This window comes from Arvicanthis niloticus, chromosome 28 (genome assembly GCF_011762505.2).
Source record: "Arvicanthis niloticus isolate mArvNil1 chromosome 28, mArvNil1.pat.X, whole genome shotgun sequence".
In the NCBI taxonomy this organism is placed as follows: Eukaryota; Metazoa; Chordata; class Mammalia; order Rodentia; family Muridae; genus Arvicanthis; species Arvicanthis niloticus.
This window is the reverse complement of record NC_133436.1, coordinates 14,019,044-14,035,558: the sequence shown is the minus strand read 5'-3', so window position 1 is coordinate 14,035,558 and position 16,515 is coordinate 14,019,044. Positions and strand designations below refer to the sequence as shown.

Below are 16,515 nucleotides of genomic sequence, written 5' to 3'. Positions count from 1 at the left end.
ATTTTTCTTTATTTTATTTTCTTCTTTTACTTCTTTCTAGTAAGCCTTATTAGGCCATGTTTCCCTTTCCTTTAGTGATACCTAGATGGGTCCGTACCATACCATCAGTCAGTTGGGGCTAGCTGGGCCTATCTATACTGGTAATTTCATTTATATCCAGTTATCGTCTTTTCTCATCTGCTAGGCTGCTTAATGTCCTTCTGTGAAGACAGTGCTGCATCCTTTCCCCACTGTTCCACTTCTGCTAACTCCTCTTTCTCTGGTATGCTCTACACACTCAGAAGAGGATAAAGAAGCTGGGTATCATATGTCCATTCTTCAATTGGTGTTAATGGCATCTTTTACCACACTGTTGCTCTGGAAACTCCCATGGCTGAGACAGCTCCGAAGGGAGGACCTTCTAGTGCTCTTTTCACAGACCATGTGTGGGCCTGTTCCATCATGCCTCAGGGGTCTCCTTCCTGTTTAGTTGCCCCTCATTTCCTCCCACCTCCCATCTTCCACCTATACATTTATGTTTTTCTGATAAGCTTGTTTATATAGATTGGTGACTCTTTGTGGGAAATAAAAAAGAACTGGAAAAACATGCATATTTGTAGCTGCATCCCACAAACATCCAGAATTCCAATATTTGCCTGGGAACAGATGTATAAGCTCTACATGGATCCAGTAGACACCATGCAGTTTCTTTGGTGTGAGTCATGTAATTATTATTTATGCACTGAAGAACTACATAGCATCTTCTGGACCCATGAACTACTTAATTGTGTGAAACTATCTAAGTATTGGTGGGGAAAGACTATACCTACCTCAGAACAGAGGATCTTGCAGGAGGAGTCATCTGTTGACCTCAAGGTAAAGATGAAGGTATCTAGGCACATAGGGCATTGCAGAATAAAGAAGACCCACAGCAAACAGGATGGAGAGAAGCAAACAGACTGTGGCTGCATTAGTTGGCATTCTGATCAGTATTGGTGATACTAAGTTAAACCTGGAGTGGAAGTCAGAGATTTGGATGAAATGCTAAGAACTGAGAATGCTTTTGTTATTATCAGTAAACATTTTCCTCCTAAGATACTTCTTTTAAAAACCAGTGTAGCATCACTGAAGTTGGCTATTAAAGATAAAAGAAATGAATAATAGCAATGAATAATAACGATAGCAGTGCAAGCTTTTCACTGCTGTGTCATCTAGGACAGCAGTGGAGGGACTCTGCACATGATCTCTTGAGGAGCTGACGGTGTGATGCTCTAGAGGATGCAGAGATATGTGAAAATGTCAACCAATGCCGCAGAGCATGGAATAACTTGTCTTTCTTAACGTGCACTGCCCAGAGGTTGTTTCCTGATACATTATTAATAATTCTTTCTCACTTTGGGAAAGCTATATCTCACTGTAATTTAATCAGAATTTGAGATTCTCATAAAGCAGGACTTTTTTGCATAGGACCACATGTGCATTTTGATTTGAATGTTTAAGAGGTTTAAGACTCACAGGACAGAGTTGCCTTCATTATAGATCTGTCTTTTCTCTCTCTCATAGTATTAAAAACCACTCAGGATTAGAAAATAGTTATTCACATCAGTTTTTTTTTCACATGAAGAGAAACTTTTGAAAGAGATCAATTACACATTTTACCTAAGATATTCAAGCTAATGGAGGAAAGTTATTTCTAAACCATAAAGTCTTTTTTGTCTTTATGCATTAGCAGAACAATTTAATTTTGGTATGCAAGAATGCCACTAAAAGCAGTTTATTCTCTCTTGAGATTAATATTTTTATTTTGTGGCTTGATTTTCCTGGCTTCCATTCTATTCAGTCATAGGAAAAGCTTTCCTGTATACAAATTTCTTAAACATTTATCAGAATGCTGTGTGGAGACCTGTATTCAAATCCCAACAAGTTTAGGTTCTTACAAGCCATTCATTCCCAGCTTTGGGAGCACAGGGAACCAAGCAAATATGTATATCGTTGAGGGTCTACTGTCATTGCCCTTGTGACTCAACTGCTGACTTCTTGGATATATACAAGGCCCTCTGGCTATATAGCACAATCCAGTGATGAAGACAGTTTAGAGCAGTTGGTACAGTGGGGTTCAGAGGTAAGAGAGGCAGAAAGAAGCCCAATTTAGGTAAATCAACATTTCCTCACTCCCCTCTAGGAATGTTAAGATGTCTCATGGGAGGAAGATAGCGAATCTCGTCTGTGAGTAATAGTGTCCTAATGTATCAGTCTTGAGCAAGCTCCTCTCCTTTGCATGCATCCCCTGATGGTAGTTGGGGCCTGCTGTATAACATGATTTGGAAGTGTTACTTCTAACAATCTGAAATGCACACATGTGAAGGAATCAGAAGACTTGAAGAGTTTACTCATCTTTTGGTGGTTTCATTAGAGAGGAGAGAGGATACTTGAAACAAATCATCTCAAACATTAGTTATTGCTGCTTGAGAGAATTCGCTAAGGGAGATAGATGCTCTGCATGGGGAGCTTAGATGGTGTTTAGCAGTCAGGCTGATTTGCTTCAAATGGTTTACATAGTTGGCCCGAGGTCCTGATTCCCTAGAAAATGACAATTCCTGGCAGGCTTCTCTATTTTGCTATAAGAATATTACTTCTTTCTGAATGCCATGATAGAAAATGGATGGGAAGACTTCTCTAAGGCTTTCTTTATTTTCCTGCTGTTTCCAAATTATCTCTGGAATTTGAATCTTTAAATGCCAACGAGTCTGCTTGTTCAAAAGAGACATTCTGGCCATTCACAATGTAGAAATGCATTTCTGAAATATAAACATTTTAGGAATATCTGATCGTCAGCTATACCTGTTCCCTGAATCTGCATAGAGTAGCTTGCATTCTTATATGACTGTTGGGTGCGGTTGATATGTTATTTGCTAAGAAGCTACACCATTTGCACCTAACCTGATATTCAGCAATGTTGTCGTAACATGACTTGACATCACTGTTCTTGGGTTTCCTAACCTGTGCATAAATGTGTATACACACATGCATATATACCTATATACATGTATGTATATATATGTACATATATACATATGCATACATATATGTATATACATGTATAATATGCATATATACATGAAATCTAAACCAATTATAGTTTTATCTCATTAGCTTGATCAAGGTGAATGGATTCATTAGTGGTTAAAAATGAATGCCCTGTGTGGAGTGGTAAAATTATCTCTGAAGAATTTTCAAAAAGCAGCAGTTTGAGGTATGTATTATTAAAATATTAGGTACCCTGTTTATGTTCAGAAATCTCCAAGGTAGGCAGAGAGCAGAGCCAGTTATATATCTCCAGGTCAATAGCACTGGTGAGAAATTACTCCCTGCATTTGTACGTTCCAGTGAAAGAAACTCAGGAAGGTTCTGGATCTTATTCAAGGCCTTTATGAAAGCCCATGAATTGTCCAGAAGGAATTCAAAATTGACTCAGCCTTTCTGAAAGAAGGCTGATTTACTTTATGTGTTCATGCCTGAGTATATGTGTGTGCACAGTGTGCATGCTGGTTCCCTAGAAGACCAGACAATTGCATTGGATCCCTCTGGAAATGGACTTACCCGTGGTTGTGAACTGCCTGATGTGGGTCCTGGGAATCAAACTCAGATCCTTTGGAAGAGAAGCCAGTGTGCTTAACCACTTAGTCATCTCTCTGCCACAACACAGGATATGCTTATACCAGCTTCCAGGCACTATATGATAACAAGTTCATGGAAATAACTCCTTTAAATGTACTGTATGTTTAATTAAGCCACCCATGACTATACCAATAGCATACTAATTACAGGGCTATATGGGATCTTTTTTTAAAAAAATTAATTAATGTATTCATTTTAAACTCCAAATTTTATTTCCATTCCGGTCCACCCTCTGACTGTTCCACATCCCATACTTCCTCCCTGCCCCCTTGTCTCCACGAGGATGTCCCCAACCCCCTCCACTCCACCCAACAAGACCTCTAAACTCATCTTTCTTTTTTTTTTTGCAGTTTTTTTGCAGTTTTTTATTAGATATTTTATTTACACTTCAGATGCCATCCCCTTTCCCCATTACCCCCCCTTTGAAAACCCCTATCCCATGCCCCCTTTTCGTTTTTGCACATATACATTTTTTTAAAAATGTTAATCATAGGCTTTATAAGTTTGGTATTGCTCAATCAGAGGTGTAACCCACTACCCAACCTAGATATATCAACTATCTTTGACTGGTGGAGATACGTGAACATCTGCCTCCCTGTCTCCCCCCTCTTTCTCTCTTTCATCACCTAGCTTCTCCTCCTCTTCTTACTCCTTCTCTTCCTCTCAGTACTCCTCGCACCTTAGCTCCTCCTACATATCGCCCTTCCTGTTAAAATGAAACTTTTCTCTCAAAATACAATTAGAGCATACTTATGTCAATTTGTACCAGTGAGGTACAAGATAGTCCTCATACCCAGTCAATCATTTTGTTGACTAACCAGAACCTCTGTCGTCTCTCCTAACTAAAACACTTAGTTCTGAACCTGGCTTTTTCCTTGGCTTTAGGATGAATGTCAGCTGACGACCATCCTCTCAAATCTTTTCTCTCAAGGTAAATAGCCAGGATTGGCTATGAGGCTATAAGTTTTCAATCCCATCAGAAATCCAGAATGACTGAGTTAACTATAATTGTAGGAAGCACAAAGCATAGCTTCTAAAACTTAGCCAATTTATAGAGACCTCTGAACACCTGGACACTCCCTCTACTACAAACCGTTGGAGCATCTGTTCTTCCACCTTCTGGCCCAGGATCATCTAACAGACCTTAGTGCTGCAGAATTATTAAGGGCTGATTACCCTGTCTAGGCAGATATAATCAGTCGACTATTCTGCAAGTGTGTCCTTTTCTGGACAGTGATTTGTCTGTAGAAGGAAAGAGGCACTTCTTGTTTAGTGGCTGTCTCACCACAACTGGAGTAACTCCAAAGATGCTCAATTTCTTCTTAGAATTCAATATATGAAGCTGTCAGGAGCAGACAGGTCTCTAATCAAAATGAACATTAATACAGAAATGTTTGTCATGTCAATTCTGTGGATTTCTGATGTTTTGAAAACCAACTATCCATGTAAGGTAATCTGGACTGTTGCCTGTTAACTCCACTCAGCTATCTCTAAATAAAATATAGAAAACACCCTAACAATAAACTCCAACCCATGAATTTGCTGTAGTCCCTTAACTCACAGGCTGACCATCTCAAATCAGTTAAAAAAAGTTAAAGAAGGACTGGGTCTAAGCCTTGTATTCCTAAGTGTGTTATACTGGTACAATGCCTATGAGGGTAACAATATTCATCTCACTCTTATATCAATAAGAAGCTCGTACCAATGAAAACCTTAAAATTTGTAATCAAAGTAAATTGGTGCCATTTAAGAATTTATATCTTCATCTTGATAATAATTGTACAGATTTCTACTAATAGGTTGTGGCTATGCAATAAATCCTAGCTAATCCTCTCTATTCCCACAAAACCACTACTTTTCCCTAGAAAGACAGCCCAACATTTACCACCTTAGTCCCCAAGCCCAGGGAATAGGGGCGCTGACTCTTCATTAGCTTCTTCAAGCTGACTATGGGTGTTGAGATATTAGAAGAGGAGTGGGGGGAAGAGCAAATTGATAAGCCTCTGATGCTGTGTCTTCACTGCATCCAGATGGAATTCCCAGACCTCAGAGGTTTGAGCAGGTCTACCAAGCTTGCTTGTTGAGTAGATACACCAAGGCTGATCATTCTGCAATATATAATTCTCAAAACAAATTTTAGTATCAAGATGGTTTTTTTTTTTTTTAAAGGGGGCTGACATTTTATTAAGGATGTTGGTTCTAACCACTTTTCTTTTTTCCCCCCTCTTTTATTGGATATTATATTTACATTTCAAATTTTATCCCCTTACCGCATTCCCCCCACCTCCCAGGAACCCCTTATCCCATCCTCCCTCCTCCTGCTTCTATGAGGGTGTTTACCCACCTACCCCCAACCCCCCTCCCCACCCTCAGATTACCCCCCCCACACACACACACACTCAGTGCTCGGTCTTCAAGGTACCATTGATCTCATCTCCCACCTATGCCCAACAAGGCCATCCTCCCCTACATGTACAGCTGGAGTCATGTGGCTCTCCATATGTGCTCCTAGGCTGGTGGTTTAGACCCTGGGGAGCTCTGGGTAGTTGGTATTGTTGCTCTCCTCATGAAGCCACCAACCCTTTGGGCTCCTTCAGTCTACTCTCTAACTTCTCCATTGGGAACCTTTGATCAGATTAATGGTTAGCTGTGAGTATCTGCCTCTGGGTATGTCAGACTCTGGGGGACCTCTAAGGAGACAGCCTTATCAAGCTGCTGTCAGCTTTCCCATCTTGACATCCATATCAGCATCTATTTTTGGTGACTGCACATGGAATGAATACCCAGGTGGAGTGGTCTCCATATAACCTCTCCTTCAGATTCTGTCCCACACTTTGTCTTCATATTTGCTCCCGTGAGTATTTAGTTACTCTTTCTAAGAAAGACCTAGGCATCCTCACTTGTTCTTTCTTCTTCATGAGCTTCATGTGGTCTGTTAGTTGAATCTTTGTTGTTTCAAACTTTTGGGCTAATCTCTGCTTATCAGTGAGTAAATACCATGTGTGTTCTTTTGTGATTGGGTTACCTCACTCAGGATCATATTTTCTAGTTCCATCCATTTACCTAAGAATTTCTCAAGTTCATTATTTTTAATAGCTGAGTAATATTCCATTGTGTAAATGTACCACATTTTTTTGTATCCATTCCTCTGTTGAAGGGCATCTGGATTCTTTCCAGCTTCTGGCTATTATAAATAAGGCTGCTATGAACATAGTGGAGCATATTTCTTTGTTATATGTTGGGGCATTTTTTGGGTCTATGCCCAGGAGTGGTATAGCTGGGTCCTCAGGTAGTGCTATGTCCAATTTTCTGAGGAACTGCCAGACTGACTTCCAGAGTGGTTGTACCAGCTTACAACCCCACCAACAATGAAGGAGTGTTCCTCTTTCTTCACATCCTCACCAGCATCTACTATCACCTGAGTTTTTGATCTTAGCCATTCTGACTGGTGTGAGGTGGTATCTCAGTGTTGTTTTGATTTGCATTTCCCTGATGACTAAGGATGTTGAACATTTCTCAAGGTGCTTCTCAGCCATTTGTGTTTCCTCAGTTGAGAATTCTTTGTTTAGCTCTGTACCCCATTTTTTAATGGGGTTATTTTGTTGTTTGGTGTCTAATTTCTTGAGTCCTTTGTATATATTCGTTATTAGCCGTCTATCGGATGTAGGATTGGTAATGATCTTTTCCAAAACTGTTGGTTGCCATTTTGTCCTGTTGACAGTGTCCTTTGCATTACAGAAGCTTTGCAATTTTATGAGGTCCCATTTGTCAATTCTTGATCTTAGAGCATAAGCCATTGGTGTTCTGTTCAGGAACTTTTCCCCTGTGCCTAAGTATTGGAGGGTCTTCCCCAACTTCTCTTCTATTAGAAACTCATCTTTCATTCTTTCATTTGACCATATTCTTTCTCCGATCTAGTGTGTGTGTGTGTTTGGGGAATATTGGAAGATACGTAGAAAAACATACTTAAAGTCTTGATTCTTTTTTTTGTATGAAAGGGATTTTATTTGGGGGAAGCCAAGGGGACTTGGAAAAGGAACAGAAGCAGGGAAAGCAGGACAGAGAAAGAGAGAAAAAGGGAAAGAGTGCAGCTGGGGACACATGGGAGGGAAGGAGAGAGAGAGGGAGGGAGGGAGGGAGAGAGGGAGGGAGAGAGAGAGAGAGAGAGAGAGAGAGAGAGAGAGAGAGAGAGAGGTCTTCATGAGACCTGCCCTGCTCAGGCTTGATCAGACTCCATCCAAAAATTAGCAATGACTTTTTGACATCTCTTTTAAAGATCCTGTAAACTATCTTCAAAGGAGGAAAAAGAAATTAAGTTGCTAAATTTATAATGTTGTGAAATATGCATGAAGCTACTTACATTTTTAATGTCATTCACCAAGGACATAGAGCTACATCCTAATCCTTATATAATAGAGGATAGAGGCATCAGTTTCTCTGTCAGATGAATCCCTGGGCATTTCCTAGAAGACAGAGTATGATTTGTGTAGACCCTAGAGTGAATTCTGACATTTCCCATGATACAAAGCCCAAATCATTTTTGTTTGCATTATGGGTTTTTATCTCCAATGTAAGAAATAAATAATTGAGAAAAATCAGAAAGAAATTCTCCATTGGAAATGTTTAAGACCTGCTTTGACTCATTTCCTGACTGTCTGATTATTGAAGTTCCAACATGTCTCCTGGGAGTCATATACTCAAGAACTGAGAACAAAATTAAGGATACCATTTCACTTTATAAGGCGAGGATGAAAGAGATAGGACTTAGCAATAAAAGAATTCAAATAAAAACAAGGCCAAAGATTTATGACAAATAAAATGTAAGAAAGGACTTGAGTGCAAACACAAATAGTTTTTCATAAATATAGAATTATTGAATGCTGGACAGGCAGGTCAGAGACTGAGTGCATTTTGTTCTCGCTGGGGACTTAAATTCATTTTCTAGTACCTACTTGTAACTTCTGGTCTATGGGAGAGAATACCATCTTCTGGTCTCCATGGCTACTTGCATTCACAAATGCAAAGACACACCCCTTATAGACACAATTCAAAACAACAATCTAAGAAAAAGAAGAAATATAGAGTTATTGAACTATGCATTTCATGGTTTCACACACAAGGAGTATTTAAATTAAGGACGCAAAATCATTCCCTGAGAGTCAACTTTTTCATTACTTTATTTAATCATCATTTATTGATTACACAAGTATTTGTCCAGTGTAATCTTGTTCATTATGAAAAATCTGAGGATCTGTCAGGGGAAAATACAGAAATTGTTTTGTTTTTTTTCCTATTCATGGAGAGATTAAGATATAATGTATATCTCAACAATTAAATAGATGCTTTGTCATTCCTAAGATACAGGTGAAGGGAGAGGACATCAGTGTAACTCTAGAGATCTGCAGGACAGAAATATTTTTGATTGCCTACTATAGTTCATCAATTCAATATTAGATCAACAAGAATATAAATATTGATGTTAATGAGGTAAATATACCAGTCAGACTGTAGGAAATCTTGACTAGCATTTGGAAGCCACCACTGAAAGATACTGTCCTCCTCAATACTTCTATACTGATTGTGTGAGCTTCCAAAGTTTGTAAAGAGATTAACACCAGTTTCGTAAAGAACTTGATGACTCTAAGGGGTTATTTCCAGATGGGAAAGTAGATATAAAATCTGGTTCAGTCTTATTAGACTTCATAACGGATGTGTTCAATATTTGATCAGCACTTGCTGTTGCCTCTCTGCCTCAGTCCTCACCTGAACGTCTACTTGCAATTAGGCCATTTGACACAGGAAAAGGAAGAGAATGAGGAGGGTCTAAAATACTGCCTGCTTTAGGAACCAAGTGGAGAAAAAGTTTGAAGGAAGAAGTGACACCCATGTACACTTAACAAGCTAGCATTATAACAAAGGGACAGGAGGGACTGCTTGATAATAAAAATGTTGCTTTGAGTTTATCTGAGCAAGGAGCCAAAAGTATCAGTGACTCTAAAACTAAATTGTTTCTTGATCAAACATGACATAGACCTACAGTAAGTTGTGCATTTGTTTCTAGTAAACAGTGATGCTGCATCAGAATAGAATTCCAACAGAGGCTCTGCACTCGAGGCCTTGCAAAATTCTTGTGTTATTAATTAAACAGTGGATTCACCAGAGGTCAACAATGTTTACAATTCTCTCCTTAGAAATTCTGAAGAAAAGTTACCAGCTTTGGCAGGCAGTAGATGGGTTGGTGGTGGATGATGGCTCACTGATTGAGAACACATACTTCAGTTTCCAGTATCCATGTTGGGCAGCTCTCAACTTCCCAGGTGAGTCTGATGCCTTTCTCTGGCCTCTACCAGCACCAGCACACAGGTGTGCATGTTCGCACACACACATACACACACACACACACACACACACACAAATAAATGAATGAAACAAATCTTTAAAAAGTGGGAAGATTACTGTCATTCATTAACATATTTGTTTGATGATATAGAAATCACTATGAATGAATATTCTAGTATATAACAAGTATCTGTACTTGGTCAAGCTTGGCAACTTTACTTGGAGATAATAAAAGTCATAACCTGTTTATAATGCCTTGGGCACTGTATTCAGTATTTTGCCAGTGTTTGAGATTAGGCCCTCAAAAATTTTTGGTCATACTGCAAAACCTTGTACAGGAATCATGAGTATTTTATTCAGGAGGGATGTCTTACAGAGGAACAATTAAATTTTACCCAATGAATTTGTCATAGGTTAAGGTACTAAATTGCATGATTTATATCACTCATGTATATAATCCTGGGTTGTTTCCCTACAGCAAAGAATTTATAAGGTTTAGACATGCTCACTCATTCACTGTTGCTCTGTGTTCTAGATTTTAACTGCCACACCTTCTCCAGAAGACTACTACATGGGCCCACCATTTGGCTTCCACAACTCTTCCACCTGCTTCTTTTGCAACATTGTCTGTAGTACATAGGTCCTTAAAATCGGTTTCATCTACAAAACTATTTGTTTTCCCTTGGCACAGATGATGATACTCAAGAAAGTATTCAAAATAGAAGCCTAAATCAGCTAATGGGTGCTATGGAGAACGAGGATAAGAAAAACTTGCTTTTGTTGAGATTTCAAAGAAAAAAGAAAATCTGTCCTCAGCATCAGATACCTGAACCTATTGGCAGTGACCATACCAGGAAATCACATGTTGAACACTTCCTGCTTATAAATCCCCTATTAAATAGTTTTTGTGCATTATTTCTTTTGTGACACATGTGTGTATTCCATAGATAAGGAAGCTGAAGCTAAGACAACTCAGGTTCATCTGGAAGGTGCAGATGAAGACTCAGATGTGGACAATTGGTTTCTAAATCCCGTGACCATGATCTCTGTGTACCATTCTCTCATACTAAAGAAGGAAGGTCCAGGAAACAGCTTAGCAGGTCCACAATCTGAGACTGATTCCTGAATGCCACTCGGTGGAAGGAGAGACCTGTTTGCCATAGACCTCCACACATACACTGTGGCACACATGTAGCCTCTTAAATAAATACGTGTAAAGATTCTATATGTGTGGTATAAAGTGTTAAGTACAGCAAAACCCTGTACTTAGCATTCTAACTTAATTAAAACTATGGCTCCAAATACCAACTACACTTGAACTTCAACACATGACCTTTGAGGGGTACAATCTAGCCAACACCAATAGACTAGAAAAAGTGTATGATAAGCAGCTAGAGAGTTAGGACTTAATTATTATATGCCAAGAACTTTATTAGATATGAGAGTTTGGGAATTAAATGTAAATTTTAACTACCCATTATCCAGCAGGTCTAAGCAGAACACTTCAATTTATCAACACCCAAGATAATAGAAAAATAATAAAAAGACTCAGATAGCAGTGTAAGAACGAACAAAATACACAGTAAGATGAACAGTAAAGGAAGATTGAATAGGGGAAGAGCTCTGGTAGCCACGGGTTCTAGGGATGGAGTTCTTCACCCCAGGGACATTGAACAATAGATAGAACAACACCTGGCACAATATAGAACCAGATAAATTTATCATTTGTCTCAGTTTCTTTTCCTGTTGTTGTGCTATAATATGATAAAAGTAACATAAGGTAGAAAGGGCTTAGTTATGCTCACAGTTCAAAGGTTTCCTCCAGCATGGTCAGGAAGCCAATGTGGCAGAAACTTGGGGCAACTGGTCAAATTGTATCTGTCTCATCAGGACTAGAGTGGTGATGGATACTAACATCATTCTCCACCTTTTTTTTAGACCTATGTCTTAATATTTTATTTTTTAAAATTCGTTTTGTCTATACGTAATTTTCATCAGTTGTTTGTGTCTTTTTTTTTAAACCATCACCCAAGTTTAAGAATTATCATGACAAACCCTGGTTGATTTATACCCAACCTATTCTCCATCCTTTTTCTTTTTTATATATACAATTTTCTTTAGTATTAGTCAAAGGCTTTATAAGTTTGGTAATGCTCAATATCAATCAGAAGTGTAACCCAATACCCAACCTAGATATATCAACTATCTTTGACTGGCGAACATGTGCCAACATCTGTCTTTATCTCTCTCTCTCTCTCTCTCTCTCTCTCTCTCTCTCTCTCATTCTTTCTCTCCCTCTCTCTCTTTCTCTCTCTATCTCTATCTCTTTCTCTTTCTTGTCACCTAGCTCCATCTCTCCTTCTCTTCCTTCTCTCCTTACTCCTCCTCTTCCTCTCCTTATTCTTCCCACGTTAGCTCCTCCTACATATCACTCTTCCTGTTAAAATAAAACTTTTCTCTCAAAATAAAATTAGAGCATAACTATACCAATTTGTGTCAGTAAGGTACAAGATAGACCTAATACCCAGTCCGTCATTTTGTTGACTAACCAGAACCTCTGTCATCTCTCCTAATTAAAAAGACTTAGTTCTAAACCTGGCTTTTTTCTTGGCTTTAGAATGAATGTCAGCTGAAAACCATTCTCTCAAATCTTTTCTCTCAAAGTAAATAGCCAGGATTGGCTATGAGACTATAAGTTTTCAACCCCATCAGAAATCCAGAATGACTGAATTAACTGAAATTATGGGAAGCACAAAGCATAGCTTCTAAAACTTAGCCAATTTATAGAGACCACTGGACACCTGGACAGTCCCTGTACTACAAAACGTTGGAGCATCAAATCTTCAGCCTTCTGGCCCAGGATCATCTGACAAACCTAGTGATGCAGAATTATTAAGGGCTGATTACTCTGTCTTGGTAGATATAATCAGTCAACTATTCTACAAGTGTGTCCTTTTCTGGACAGTAGTATTTCTGTTGATGAAAAGAGGCAATTCTTGCCTAGTGGCTGTCTTACCACAATTGGAGTAACTCCAAAGATGCTCAATTTCTTCTTAGAATCCACGACAAGAAGCTGTCAGGAGCAGACAGGTCTCTAATCAAAATGAACATTAATACAGAAATGTTTGTCACATCAATTCTGTGGATTTCTGATGTTTTGAAAACCAACTATCCATGTAACATAATCTGGACTGTTGTCTGTTACCTCCTCTCAGCTATTTCTAAATAAAATATGGAAAACAACCTAACAATAAACTCAAAGCCATGAATTTGCTATAGTCCCTTAACTCATAGGTTAACCGTCCCAAATCAGTTAAAAAAGTTAAAAAAGGGCTGGGTCTAGGCATTGTATTCCTAAATGTTTTATACAGGCACAATGCCCATGAGCATATCAATATTCATCTCATTTTTATATTAATAAGAGGCTTGTACCAATGAAAACCTTAAATTTGAGATCAAAGTAAATTTTGTACCAGGGAATAGGGGCACTGACTCTTCTTTAACTTTTTCAAGCTGATTATGGGCATTGAGATATTAGAAGAGGGGTTGGGGGAGGGGAGAGTAAATTGATAAGCCTCTGATGCTGTGTCTTCACTGCATCCAGCTGGAATTCCAGGACATCAGAGGTTCGAGCAGGTCTGCTCAGCTCACTTGATGAGTAGATACACCAAGGCTGTGTATTCTGCAATATAGAAATTCTCAAAATGAATTTTAGTATCAAGATAATTTTTTGTTTGAATTCTGGAATCTAGTCTTCTGGTGGCCTGCCTCTGTCATGTCTAATCCATATAATTCTGGGAGTTGCTATGAGGGTGTGCTCTCACCATCCTCCCATTTCCACCTCCCTGCTCTCAAATTCCCCAACACTAGGGAATCCAAACTTTCAGGCACCAAGGCCCTCTACTTCCACTGATGCCTAACCAGTTACCCCATCTCCCCCCTCCAATTACTATGAGGGTGTGCTCCCACCATCCTCCCATTCCTGCCTCCCTGCTCTTGAAATTCCCCAACACTAGGGAATCCAAACTTTCAGGCACCAAAGCTGTCCATATCCACCGATGCCTGGCAAGGCCCCCCTCAACTACCTATACAGGTGAAGCCATGAGTCCCTCCCTTTGTGTTCTCGGACTGGAGAGTTTAGAATGGCTACTCCAGCTTGTTTCTTAGGACCATTTGCTTGAAAAATTGTTTTCCAGCCATTTACTCTAAGGTAACATCTGTCTTTGTCACTGAGGTGGGTTTCCTGTATGCAGCAAAATGCTGGGTCATGTTTACATATCCAGTACATTAGCCTATGTCTTTTAATTGGGGAATTGAGTCCATTGATGTTAAGAGATATTAATGAACAGTGATTGTTGCTTCCTGTTATTTTCTTTATTAGAGGTGGAATTATCTTTGTGTGGTGTTGCGGTAAATCTCTTGCCCATAGGAAGTCCATAGAAGAAAAGACACAAGTCAATAAGTATCAAATGAATGCTGCATGCCTAGATTGGGCAGATTTACCATTAAACTACACTATTCCCCGGCTATGAGAGCTCTTAACAACTTGTGGTTTCCTTGGTCAAGGTCTCCTTCGTCTTCTCTCCTTCCACCAGCTCCCAACTCCTCCGCTTCAACCAACTGCCAACCTTCAGCCGCCTCTCTCCTCCAATGGCTCTCCTGTTCTTATCCTCTTTCCCTGCCTCTGGCTCTTCCCACTCCTCTTCCACTGCCCAATCACTGGCTGTAGCCTTTATTTAACAAATTTGATTGGACAGAAGGTTTACAAGATTCACTTCTCCTTCGCAGCCCCTCCCAGGAGTGGAATTACCATGACAACAAGAGGCTAGGGCTATCCACCACAGTGTGGCTATCTTCTTTTGGATTTGTTGGAAGAAGATTACTTTCTTGCTCTTTCTAGGGTATAATTTCCCTCCTTGTATTGGAGCTTTCCTGCTAGTATCCTTTGTAATGCTGTGTTTGTGGAAAGATATTGTGTAAATTTTGTTTTGTCATGGAATATCTTGATTTCTCCATCTATGGTAATTGAGAGTTTTGCTGGGTATAGTAGCCTGGGCTGGCATTTGTGTTCTCTTAGGGTCTGTATGACATCTGTTCATCATCTTCTAGCTTTTATACTATCTGGTGAGAAGTCTGGTGAAATTCTGATAGGTCTACCTTTATATGTTACTTGGCCTTTTCCCCTTACTGCATTTAATAATCTTTCTTTGTTTTGTGTATTTGGTGTTTTGATTATTATGTGACGGGAGGTATTTCTTTTCTGGTCTAGTCTATTTGGCGTTCTATAGGCTTCTTGTATGTTTATGGGCATCTCTTTCTTTAGATTAGGGAAGTTTTCTTCTATAATTTTGTTGAAGATATTTATTGGCCCTTTAAGTTGGGAATCTTCACTCTCATCTATACCTATTATCCATAGGTTTGGTCTTCTCATTGTGTCCTGGATTTCCTGGATGTTCTGTGCTAAGAACTTTTTGCATTTTGTGTTTTCTTTGACATTTGTGTCAATATTTTCTATGGTATCTTCTGCACCTGAATTTCTCTCTTGTATCTCTTGTATTCTGTTGGTGATGCTTGCTTCTATGACTCCTGATTTCTTTCCTAGGTTTTCTATCTCCAGGGTAGTCTCCCTTTGTGATTTCTTTATTGTTTCTACTTCAATTTTTATGTCCTGGATGGTTTTGTTCAATTCCTTCACCTGTTTGGTTGTGTTCTCTTGTAATTCTTTAAGGGATTTTTGTGTTTCCACTTTAAGGGCTTCTACCTGTTTACCTGTGTTCTCCTCAAATTCTTTGACAGTGTTATTTATGTCCTTCTTAAAGTCCTCTATCATCATCATTAGAAGTGATTTTAAATCTGAATCTTGCTTTCCTGGTGATAGGGGAATTCAGGACTTTCTTGTGTGGGAGAACTAGGTTCTAATGATGCCAAGTACCCTGGGTTGCTGATGCTTATGTTCTTGCACTTGCCTTTCACCATCCGAATCTCCTTAGTGCTACCTGCTCTGTCTCTGCCTAGAGCCTGTCTTTCCTATTATCTTGGTTGTATCAGAACTGGGTGTTACTACTAGGGTTAGATATAGGGCCCCAAATCAGCTCAGTGCTCAGGCAGAGACAGGAAGGAATCAGTGCTCTGGGCTAGGAGTGACTTCCTGGGTCCTAGTGGGTCCCAGTTACTCAGTTTGGGGTGGGCATTGCTGTCTGCTTACCTAAGATACTGCCTGGGTTAGAGCTCCTGGGAGGCCTGCTTCCTCTGGATTCTGTGAGATTGGGGGCAGAGCTGCTACCCGGGATCTGCTCAGTGCTCTGGCCCAGACTGGAAGGCTGTTCTTCACTTTATACTCACTCTCCAGCATCCTGTGGCTCAGGAATCGTCCTACCCTTAACTAAGATATGCCTTCTCCATCAATGAATGTGATCATGATAATCCCACTCAGGAATGTCCACATGTTCCTCCTCTAGGTGATTTTAGATTTTTGTCAAGTTGAGAATACTAACCATCATGTCACTGAGGGCTATACAT

At 39.5% G+C, this 16,515-nt stretch overlaps 1 long non-coding RNA gene across 1 annotated transcript in view; it reads left to right on the top strand.

Annotated features, from left to right (window-relative positions):
• The window catches only part of LOC143439962 (uncharacterized), a 44,104-nt gene extending 32,907 nt beyond the window's left edge, over nt 1-11,197 (top strand). Inside the window, exons 4-5 of the long non-coding RNA XR_013107921.1 lie at nt 9,849-9,974; nt 10,532-11,197. This is a non-coding gene — a long non-coding RNA (uncharacterized LOC143439962). The remainder of the gene's footprint in view (nt 1-9,848; nt 9,975-10,531) is intronic.
• The last annotated feature ends 5,318 nt before the right edge of the window (nt 11,198-16,515 follow it).